The following is a 12,497-nucleotide window of genomic DNA, read 5'->3' on the forward strand; positions in this document are numbered from 1 at the left end:
CTCTCTCCCTCCCTCTCTTCCTCTCTCTCTCTCTCATTCTCTCTCTCTCTCTCTCTCTCTCTCTCTCTCTCTCTCTCTCTCTCTCTCTATACACATCATTTATCTCTCCCCTGCTCACTTTCTTTCCTCTATCCCATACATGTCTGTTTTTGTATTTTTGTACTCTTTTCCTCTGTCTCTCCACCCTTTTCTCTCTCCTCTTTCCTCTCTCTCTCCTATTTTCCTCCCTCTATCCTATTTTTCTTCCTCTATCCTATTTTCTCCTCCCGCTATCCTCTTTCCCTGGGAAGATGTGCAGATTAAGAAGGAGGAGAGGAAAGAAACAGAGGAGGAGCCCAGATACCTAATAAAGAGAGTGGGCTTCCTTGCATGTTATCACTATTGTGTGCGTGTGTGTATGTCAGTGTGTGTACATCTCTGTGCATGTGTATCTCTGTGTGTATGTGTGTGTATCTCAGCATGCATGTGTGTGAGTGTTGCTGTGTGCATATGTATGTGTGTTATTGTTTGGAAGGAAAGGCCAGGAAAATGGATTCTGTAGTGGGGCAGACTTGTTTACTCGTTACTCATGCATCCTCAGTCAGACTGCTGCTCCAAGCAGGACTCTGAGTGGCACTGAGTGCCCATTTCCCCTTTGCCACAAAGCCATATGTACAGTTGAAGTCAGAAGTTTACATACACTTAGGTTGGAGTCATTCAACTCGTTTTTCAACCACTCCACAAATTTCTTGTTAACAAACTATAGTTTTGGCAAGTCGGTTAGGACATCTCCTTTGTGCATGACACAAGTCATTTTTACAGCAATTGTTTACAAACAGATTATTTCACTTATAATTCACTGTATCACAATTCCAGTGGGTCAGAAGTTTACATACACTAAGTTGACTGTGCCTTGAAACAGCTTGGAACATTACAGAAAATGATGTCATGGCTTTAGAAGCTTGGAGGTGTATCTGTGGATGTGTTTCAAGGTCTACCTTGTTAGTATAAGGTCTATCATGGGAAAATCAAAGGAAACCAGCCAAGACCCCAGAAAAAAAATTGCAGACCTCCACAAGTCTGGTTCATCCTTGGGAGCAATTTCCAAACGCCTGAAGGTACCACGTTCATCTGTACAAGCAATAGTACGCAAGTATAAACACCATGGGACCACACAGCCATCATACCGCTCATTAAGGAGACGCGTTTTGTCTCCTAGAGATGAACGTACTTTGGTGCGAAAAGTGCAAATCAATCCCAGAACAACAGCAAAGGACCTTGTTAAGATGCTGGAGGAAACAGGTACAAAAGTATCAATATCCACAGTAAAACAAGTCCAATATCAACATAACCTGAAAGGCCGCTCAGCAAGGAAGAAGCCACGGCTCCAAAACCGCCATAAAAAAAGCCAGACTACGGTTTGCAGCTGCACATGGGGACAAAGATCGTACTTTTAGGAGAAATGTCCTGTGGTCTGATGAAAGAAAAATATAACTATTTGGCCATAATGACCATTGTAATGTTTGGAGTCAAAAGGGCGAGGCTTGCAAGCCGAAGAACACCATCCCAACCGTGAAGCACGGGTGTGGCAGCATCATGTTGTGGGGATGCTTTGCCGCAGGAGGAACTGGTGCACTTCACAAAATAGATGGCATCATGAGGAAAGGAAAATTCTGTGGATATTTTGAAGCAACATCTCAAGACATCAGTCAGGAAGTTAAAGCTTGGTCGCAAATGGGTCTTCCAAATGAACAATGACCCCAAGCATACTTCCAAAGTTGTGGCCATATGGCTTAAGGACAACAAAGTCAAGGTATTGGAGTGGCCATCACAAAGCCCTGACCTCAATTCTATAAAAAATTTGTGGGCAGAACTGAAAAAGTGTGTGCGAGCAAGGAGGCCTACAAACCTGACTTAGTTTACTCCAGCTCTGTCAGGAGGAATGGGCCAAAATTCACCCAACTTATTGTGGGAAGCTTGTGGAAGGCTACCCGAAACGTTTGACCCAAATTAAACAATTGAATGGCAATGCTACTAAATACTAATTGAGTGTATGTAAACTTCTGACCCACTGGGAATGTGATGAAAGAAATAAAAGCTGAAATAAATCACTCTCTACTATTATTCTGACATTTCACATTCTTAAAATAAAGTGGTGATCCTAACTGGCCTAAGACAGGGAATTTTTACTATGATTACATGTCAGGAATTGTGTTTTGAACTGAGTTTAAATGTATTTGGCTAAACTGTATGTAAACTTCCAACTTCAACTGTATGTAAACACATGGCTCTGCTCTGCTACTGTGTGAGCGTGTGGGGGTGTGTATACATTTGTTTATGGCTGCATGTGGGCGATTCCATGGAAAAGTCAACCTGAGCATGCCCAAATTAAACCACGTTCATAATTCTTTGTCTATATATTGTCTATATGTTGGAGTTCAGGCTTCATTTGACATTTAACTAAGAAAATTGCATGACTTTCGCCCATTTCAGAGTAAGAGGCCAAGTCAAAAAACAATATTTCAGTCAGTCATAGTTGATGGCTTTTTGAAAGAGCTGACATAAGTGGTTTCTCCACTCACAGCTGTCCTCCAGTTAGTTATGAAGATGAGATCTTAATGAAGCAATACATAACAAATTGATGAGTTTTGTTTGCTAGTACTTCAGTCTTGTTAAGATAGGGGGGGGGGGGGTGATTGGTACATACAATGTACATCATACATTTTTTTAGGATTTTCTTTTGTTAAACATGCACCTTACATCGGATCATCTTGAAACATTCTTTGTGAAGCTAACTTTCATCAAGGTTTTATAAGGTCTGTAATTGGCTTCTCTCTTTTCATTGTCAGTATCCTTAGTCAGCGTTAGGATATTCGTAACATCCATACTGGTCGTAGGATGTGATGGATTTTGAGGAGGGATGGATAGTGTGACTCAGGGAGGGGTTCCGGAATGAGAACAGTGAACTCAAGTCCATCCTCTCTCTCTCTCTGCCACCTCTGCGGCTACCTGGCTGTAACCTAGCAACCCCAAAACTGTGTTAGGGAGTTGAAGAAATGTAACACCCAAAACTCTATTATTTTTTGCTTTATTTCACCAGCATGCTAATATTTGGAAGTCCTCTTGGGTATACACTCCCCCCAAGGTGTACTATAGACACACTCATCAGACGTTTCATTTGTATTTTGTTTGTAAATTCAGTGAGAATATAACATCCCTGCAAATGTAACATCCATAATCGCCCGTGTGTATGTTAGAGAAGGAGAGATAGAACATGCAGTATTGGACAGTGGAAAGCGTGTCTTCCTCTATGTATGTTTAGTTACACATATCTGGTTCCTGATCCCAGAGAGAGAATCTGGTGTCTGATACAGGCAGCTGAGAGCTGGTGTCTGTAGGGCTGGGTAGCTGAACTCTGCTTGTTTGGTCTAGCCAGTCTGGTGAGCCTCCAGTTCTGTTATGACTCCTCTGACTATTATTGACCTGTGGATGGTGTGTCTGGTTCTGATGCCTGGCTCTGGCACTTGGGTCTAGTCTGGGTTCTTGGTGCTGGTCTGTCTCTGTGTGCTTTCTCTTGGCCTGGCTCTTATTGGCCTGTTGGTGGTCTGTCTGTCTGTCTGTCTGGCAACTATAGTCTGCTGGTGACTGATAGTCAGTCTGGAGTCTGTATGCCAGTGGTTCTGGGCCTTGGGTCTTGGCTGTCCCTGATGTAAAGTAGGTGTGTGTCTGTTGGTAATGTGTCTGTGATTGTGTGTGTGTGTGTGTGTGTGTGTGTGTGTGTGTGTGTGTGTGTGTGTGTGTGTGTGTGTGTGTGTGTGTGTGTGTGTGTGTGTGTGTGTGTGTGTGTGTGTGTGTGTGTGTGTGTGTGTGTGTGTGTGAGTGGGCTGGTAGCGGGTGGTTGGCAGTCGAGTCCTCGGCTCTTGCTTAGCACCGCAGTAGTCTCTGCCAGCTTGAGTGCCAGGCAGAGGAGAGAGAGAGAGACAGAATGAGACAGAGTGAGAGAGAGAAACAGAGAGAGAGAGAATCAGGCAGAGGAGAGATGGATAATGTGACTCGGGGAGGGGTTCCGGAATGAGAACAGTGAATTCTCAAGTCCTTCCTCTCCTCTCTCTGCCACCTCTGCGCTCCCTGCCCGTAACCTAGCAACCCTAAAACTGTGTTAGGGAGTTGAATAAATCAGATGTGTTCCTCTCCTCCCCAGGAGTGACTGATCTAGAACTAGGAGTGACCCCTTACATCAACGCTAACACGCACACACACACACACACACACACACACACACACACACACACACACACACACACACACACACACACACACACACACACACACACACACACACACACACACACACACACACACACACACACACACACACACACACACACACACACCGAGTCAGACTGGGACTGACTGAACCCCAGAAGAGAATCTGTCTGTCTATGCCTCCGTCTATTCCTTCTTTCTCTTCATGTCTTTTTTGCCTTCTCTCTATAGCCCCCCTCGTCGCGCTATAGCCCCCCTCTTCTCTCTATAGCCCCCCTCTTCTCTCTATAGCCCCCCTCTTCTCAATTCAATTCAAGGGGCTTTATTGGGATGGGAAACATATGTTAACACTGCCAAAGCAAGTGAAGTAGATAATATACAAAAATAAAATAAACATTAAAATGAACAGTAAACATTACACTCACTAAAGTTCCAAAAGAATAAAGAGATAACAAATGTCATATTATGTATATATATAGTGTTGTAACGATGTGCAAATGGTTAAAGTACAAAAGGGAAAATAAATAACCATAAATATGGGTTGTATTTACAATGGTGTTTGTTCTTCACTGGTTGCTTTTTTCTTGTGGCAACAGGTCACAAATCTTGCTGCTGTGATGGCACACTGTGGTATTTCACCCAATAGATATGGGAGTTTTCAAATTATTTGTGGATCTGTGTAATCTGAGGGAAATATGTGTCTCTAATATGGTCATACATTTGGCAGGAGGTTAAGAAATGCAGCTCAGTTTCCACCTCATTTTGTGGGCAGTGTGCACATAGCCTGTCTTCTCTTGAGAGCCAGGTCTGCCTACAGTGGCCTTTCTCAATAGCAAGGCTATGCTCACTGAGTCTGCACATAGTCAAAGCTTTCCTTGGGTTTGGGTCAGTCACAGTGGTCAGGTATTCTGCCACTTTGTACTCTCTGTTTAGGGCCAAATAGCATTCTAGTTTGCTCTGTTTTTTTTTTGTAAATTCTTTCCAATGTATTTCTCTTGATTTGGTTGGGTCTAATTGTGTTGCTGTCCTGGGGCTCTGTGGGGTGTGTTTGTGTTTGTGAACAGAGCCCCAAGACCAGCTTGCTTAGGGGACTCTTCTCCAGGTTAATTTCTCTGTAGGTGATGGCTTTGTTAGGGAAGGTTTGGGAATTGCTTCCTTTTTGGTTGTTGTAGAATTTAAGGATTTTGATAATTAGCGGGTATTGGCCTAATTCTGCTCTGCATGCATTATTTAGTGTTTTATGTTGTACACAGCTGATATTTTTGCAGAATTCTGCATGCAGAGTCTCAATTTGGTGTTTGTCCCATTTTGTGGATTCTTGGTTGGTGAGCGGACCCCCGACCTCACAACCATAATGGGTTCTATAACTGATTCAAGTACTTCTCTCTACAGCCCCTCTCTTCTCTCTATAGACCCTCTCTTCTCTCTCTGTCTGTAGGGTTGTACTCAGTGATTTTAGAATCGTAATCAATACCTCTTGAACATAAGTGTGTATGAAGTGGCTTCACTCTAGGGAAATGTATGCCTGTCAGTAGGCCTTATACCAACCAGTGAGTAGGCCTTATACTAACCTGTGAGTAGGCCTTATACCAACCAGTGAGTAGGCCTTATACTAACCTGTGAGTAGGCCTTATACCAACCAGTGAGTAGGCCTTATACCAACCAGTGAGTAGACCTTATACCAACCAGTCAGTAGGCCTAACCAGTCAGTAGGCCTTATACCAACCTGTGAGTAGGCCTTATACCAACCAGTGAGTAGGCCTTATACCAACCAGTGAGTAGACCTTATACCAACCAGTCAGTAGGCCTTATACCAACCAGTCAGTAGGCCTTATACCAACCAGTCAGTAGGCCTTATACTAACCTGTGAGTAGGCCTTATACCAACCAGTGAGTAGGCCTTATACTAACCTGTGAGTAGGCCTTATACTAACCTGTGAGTAGGCCTTATACCAACCTGTGAGTAGGCCTTATACCAACCAGTGAGTAGACCTTATACTAACCTGTGCTTAGACCTTATACTAACCTGTGAGTAGGCCTTATACCAACCAGTGAGTAGACCTTATACTAACCTGTGAGTAGGCCTTATACCAACCAGTGAGTAGACCTTATACTAACCTGTGAGTAGGCCTTATACCAACCAGTGAGTAGGCCTTATACTAACCTGTGAGTAGACCTTATACTAACCTGTGAGTAGGCCTTATACTAACCTGTGAGTAGACCTTATACCAACCTGTGAGTAGGCCTTATACCAACCAGTGAGTAGACCTTATACTTACATGTGAGTAGGCCTTATACTAACCTGTGAGTAGGCCTTATACTAACCAGTCAGTAGGCCTTATACCAACCAGTCAGTAGGCCTTATACAGAACAAGTCAGTAGGCCTGATACCAACCAGTCAGTAGGCCTTATACCAACCAGTCAGTAGGCCTTATACCAACCAGTGAGTAGACCTTATACTAACCAGTGAGTAGGCATTATAAAAACCAGTCAGTAGGCCTTATACTAACCTGTGATTAGGCCTAATACCAACCAGTGAGTGGACCTTATGCTAACCTGTGAGTAGGCCTTATACTAACCTGTGAGTAGACCTTATACCAACCTGTGAGTAGGCATTATAAAAACCAGTCAGTAGGCCTTATACTAACCTGTGAGTAGGCCTTATACCAACCAGTGAGTGGACCTTATGCTAACCTGTGAGTAGGCATTATAAAAACCAGTCAGTAGGCCTTATACTAACCTGTGAGTAGGCCTTATACTAACCTGTGAGTAGGCCTTATACCAACCTGTGAGTAGGCCTTATACCAACCAGTGAGTAGACCTTATACTAACCTGTGCTTAGACCTTATACTAACCTGTGAGTAGGCCTTATACCAACCAGTGAGTAGACCTTATACTAACCTGTGAGTAGGCCTTATACCAACCAGTGAGTAGGCCTTATACCAACCAGTGAGTAGGCCTTATACTAACCTGTGAGTAGGCCTTATACGAACCTGTGAGTAGGCCTTAATCTAACCTGTGATTAGGTCTAATACCAACGAGTGAGTAGACCTTATACTAACCTGTGAGTAGGCCTTATACCAACCAGTCAGTAGGCCTTATACCAACCTGTCAGTAGGCCTTATACCAACCAGTCAGTAGGCCTTATACTAACCTGTGAGTAGGCCTTATACCAACCAGTCAGTAGGCCTTATACCAACCAGTCAGTAGGCCTTATACTAACCTGTGAGTAGGCCTTATACTAACCAGTCAGTAGGCCTGATACCAACCAGTCAGTAGGCCTTATACTAACCTGTGAGTAGGCCTTATACTAACCAGTCAGTAGGCCTTATACCGACCAGTCAGTAGGCTTAACCAGACAGTAGGCCTTATACTAACCAGTCGGTAGACCTTATACCGACCAGTGTAACTATCATTTGAATAATCTATGTAATTACACGTTAGCGTAGTAGGTACATGCCATTGTGTAGAAATGATCACTTTTACTCACATCTTTGCATTTAGTTGGAAAGCAACATTTACGTTGGTAAGTGTACTACGTAACACAAGGTAGGTCTATTCCATGTATTGAGTGTAATGCTCACAGGGCCAAACTCTGTGACTGTGACTGCTAGGCCTCTGTTGTGAGTCAATGGGCGCGTTCAAACTTACAAGCCGACTTCAAAGACGAGTTGAGACTGACTTATCTACAATTACCTTGCATCATAAATAACTACACAATATTATTTGTAGATCTATCAGTCAGTCACAGTTTACCCATAATACATCACGGTTTTGAAGCGGTCGGATACGGCCAGTGTGTTGGATAACCTGAGTCATGTGGGGTCAGCAGCAGAACATGTCATAGCCCACATTTTCTGGCACACTTCTGCCAAATGCTTCCTGGTACCAAGTCCATCTGGGAGAGATGATGTCATAGCAGGAAGCACAGACCTTATCTGGCAAAGTCGAGCAGCTATATAGACTGGTCAGCATCTAGAATCTGAGAATGGTTTACATAACATATTAGCTAAAGATAAGAATGAGTACAGGGTATGTGAACACGGGACTTTTAATATGTCCAAAGGTTTTTGTTAAAAAGTAATTAAACAGGGTTGTGTTGTTTGGAACACAGCTTTGAGTTTTCTGTCTGAAATTGCAGAGATGGACGGTGTTAAAACTACACAGGCTGGTGAGGTAGCATCCTATTAGACCAGGGGCTTGTAACACTCAAACAGTTCCCCATATGCAACCCCCCGGAAAAGGGTGTGTTTTCCTCTTCCAATGGTTAATGATATTCACATGGCATTACTGCTCATGGTAATTCGACAGGGATAAGACCAGCCTGGTGAAACCATTCATTATTGTGTGTGTGTTTGCATTAGCATGTGTACCCAAAATCGCTTTCTTCTCCTAATTCCTGGATGACGATAGGTCACAGAGTTCACATAGGAAATTTATCCAATCAGCCAATCGTATGCTTATCTCCTTATGGACTCTGGGAAACATGCAAATAAGGTCGGGATTTATTCACTGCAGATAATTCAGAGTTGGATGGACTGAAATTAAAACCTCTTTCTCCCCCTTTCCTTGTCTCTCTCTCTCCGGGAGTCTCAATGGGCAGACAATACAACATTCTCCTCTTGCTGTGAGAGAGTGTGTATGAATTAGTGTCAAGTTCATCATGTTTTTTTTGTTGCATAGAGTTACATTATTGCAAATTCACATTCATAGCACAAGGTTTGTCTTACTGAGTAAGTTTCAAGATCCAGATTTTGATATAGCATTGTGTGTGAATACGTCACTGTGAGATATCCATGTGCCTCTATAGCGCTGAAAGACAGACTGAAAGGATGAATGGCTTTTGTTGAAACGTCTAAGGTTGGACACACAAAGAGCAGGGTGCCGAGAGAGAGAGAGTCCCGAGCCCTATGGGGCAGGGAAGTGGAGCAGAGACAGAAATACTCAGCCATGGTCGCCTCTCCCTTCAGGCCTAAAGAGAGGAGAGGGGGGCAGGAACAAGAGACAGAGAAACATAACATACAGATTGAGTGACTCAAACACACACACACACACACACACACACACACACACACACACACACACACACACACACACACACACACACACACACACACACACACACAAGCCAGTGATTGTGTTGGATGGATTGGCTGTGTTGAATGCTGTAGTTAATGAGTAGTGTTTATTTTTATTATTATTTTTTTTTTAACCTTTATTTAACTAGGCAAGTCAGTTAAGAACAAATTCTTATTTTCAATGACGGCCTAGGAACAGTGGGTTAACTGCCTGTTCAGGGGCACAACGACAGATTTGTACCTTGTCAGCTCAGGGATTTGAACTTGCAACCTTCCGGTTACTAGTCCAACGCTATAACCACTAGGCTACCCTGCCATTTATACCATGGCACAGCTGGCTCGGCTGCCATGGAGCCAACAGGGGGTCTCCTCTGTATATAGTCAGGCTTTGTTGGGTTGCTTTGTTTGTGTATTTGTGGGCTTATGTATTCCTAATATATGTGTGTGTATTTACAGTATCTTGCAAAAGTATTCAGATTTATTGTGCTAGAAAGTGGGATTATAATGGATTTAATTGTAATTTTATTGGTTAGGTTAAAATAAAAGTGTTCATTGTTCATTCAGAATTGTTGAAATTGTCATTATTACAAATATATATTTACATTTTTCATTTGTAGCACTTGTGTTCCCAATTTAAAAAAGTTAGGAGCACAACATAAAATATATTTTTTAAATCGATTGATTGTGCCGTAAAAACACATATGTAACACTGTAAAGACATTTGTTAATTATAAAAAGCTATAATGTTGATACAAATACCTGTAATTGAAATAAATAAAAAAACATGTGGAATGTTAGTGCTTTTACATTATTTTATTTTATTATAATTTCTTTTTTATTTCACCTTTATTTAATCAGGTAGGCAAATTGAGAACACGTTCTCATTTACAATTGCGACCTGGCCAAGATAAAGCAAAGCAGTTCGGCACATACAACAACACATAGTTACACATGGAGTAAAACAAACATACAGTCAATAATACAGTGAAAAATAAGTCTATATACAATATGAGCAAGTGAGGTGAGATAAGGGAGGTGAAGGCAAACAAAAAATATATATAAATAAATAAAAATATAAAAAGGCCATGGTGGCGAAGTAAATACAATATAGCAAGTAAAAAAAAGAAAAAAAGTAGAGATAGTAGAGATAGAAAAAAGTAGAGATAGAAATAATGGGGTGCAAAGGAGCAAAATAAATAAATAAATAAATACAGTAGGTAAAGAGGTAGTTGTTTGGGCTAAATTATAGATTATTATAATGTAGAAACCTATCTTCCTATTGAGATACACTGACAATTGTGCACTGTCCTTTTAAGAACGTGAAGTTTGTGATGATGACATGCAAAAGATCAGCCATAAAACCCCACCTTTACTCGATCCCAGGCTGTGTCACAAATGGCCTTGACCTGGAGTCCCATAGTGCGACGCACAATTGGCCCAGCGTCATCCGGGTTAGGGGAGTGTTTAGCAAGTGGGGGCTTTACTTGGTTCATCTCTCCCTAGCAACTCCTAGTGCCGGGCCAGGCGCCTGCAGGCTGACTTCGGTCGTCAGTTGAACGGAGTTTCCTCTGACGCATTGGTGCGGATGGCTTCCGGGTTAAGTGGCCGGGTGTTAAGAAGTGCTGCTTGGCGGGTCATGTTTCGGAGAACGCGTCACTCGACCATCGCCTCTCCCGAGCCCTTTGGGGAGTTGCAGCGATGAGACAAGACCGTAATTGGATATCACGAAATTGGTGAGAAAAAGGGGGTAAACACTCCCCCACAAATTTTTTTTAAAGCAGGAAGTACCAGTGACTCGCTCAATATGGAAGTGGTCAGATGACACAGATGCTAAGCTACAGGACTGTTTTGTTAGCACAGACTGGAGCATGTTCAGGGATTCATCCAATGGCATTGAGGAGTATACCACAACAGTCACCGGCTTCATCAATAAGTGCATCGATTACATCGTCCCCACAGTGATCATATGTACATACCCCAACCAGAAGCCATGGATTACAGGCAACATCCGCACTGAGTTAAATAGTAGAGCTGCCTTTTTACAAGGAGCAGGACACTAACCTGAACGCTTACAAGATAACCTCTATGCCCTCTGACGAACCATCAAACAGGCAAAGCATCAATACAGGACTAAGATTGAATCCTACTACACTGGCTTTGACGCTCGTCGGGCTTGCAAAGTATTATGGACTACAAAATGAAGCCCAGCCGATAGCTGCCCAGTGACACGAGCCTATCAGACGAGCTAAATGACTTCTATGCGCTTCAAGGCAAGCAACACTGAAGCATGCATGAGAGCACCAGCTGTTCCCGGCTGACCTTATGATCACGCTCTCCGTAGCCGATGTGAGTGAGACCTATAAACAGGTCAAGATTCACAAGGCTGCAGGGCCAGAAAGATTACCAAGACGTGTACACAGAGCATGCGTTGACCAACTGGCAAGTGTGTTCACTGACAGTTTCAACCTGTCCTTGACCGAGTCTGTAATACCTACATGTTTCAAGCAGACCACCATAGTCCCTGTGCCCAAGAACACACTGATCCTCAATGCGGGGGCCCTCCAGGGGTGAGTGCTTAGTCCCCTCCTGTAATCCCTGTTCACCCATGACTCCATGGCCAAGCATGATTCCAAAACCATCATTAAGGTTGCCGACGATACAACGGTGGTAGGCCTGATCACCGACAACGATGAGACAGCCTATAGGGAGGATGTCACTGCCAGGACAACAACCTCTTCTTCAACATGATCAAGACAAAGGAGCTGATCGTGGACTATAAGAAAAGGAGGGCTGCGCACACCCCCAGTGTGACTGAAAAGATTTGGCATGGGTCCTCAGATCCTCAAAAGTTTCTACAGCTTTACCATCGAGAGCATCCTGACTGGTTGCATCAACACCTGGTATGGAAACTGCTCGGCAACCGACCGCAAGGCGCTACAGAGGGTAGTGCGTACGGCCCAGTACATCACTGGGATCAAGCTTCCTGCCATCCAGGACCTCTATACCAGGCGGTGTCAGAGGAAGGCTCTAAAAATTGTCATGTCTCCAGCCAGCCTAGTCATAGACTGTTCTCTCTGCTACCGCATTGCAAGCGGTACCGGAGCGCCAAGTCGAGATCCAAAAGGCTTCTTAACAGCTTCTACCCCCAGGTCATATGAGTGCTGAACAGCTAATC

General features: G+C 43.3%; 1 protein-coding gene across 5 annotated transcripts in view; it reads left to right on the top strand.

Moving 5' to 3' along the window:
• Nucleotides 1–12,497, top strand: part of LOC129861118 (cyclin-dependent kinase 17-like) — an 86,884-nt gene that overhangs the window by 2,515 nt on the left and 71,872 nt on the right. The window lies entirely within an intron of this gene.

This window comes from Salvelinus fontinalis, chromosome 8 (assembly GCF_029448725.1).
Source record: "Salvelinus fontinalis isolate EN_2023a chromosome 8, ASM2944872v1, whole genome shotgun sequence".
Lineage (NCBI taxonomy): Eukaryota > Metazoa > Chordata > Actinopteri > Salmoniformes > Salmonidae > Salvelinus > Salvelinus fontinalis.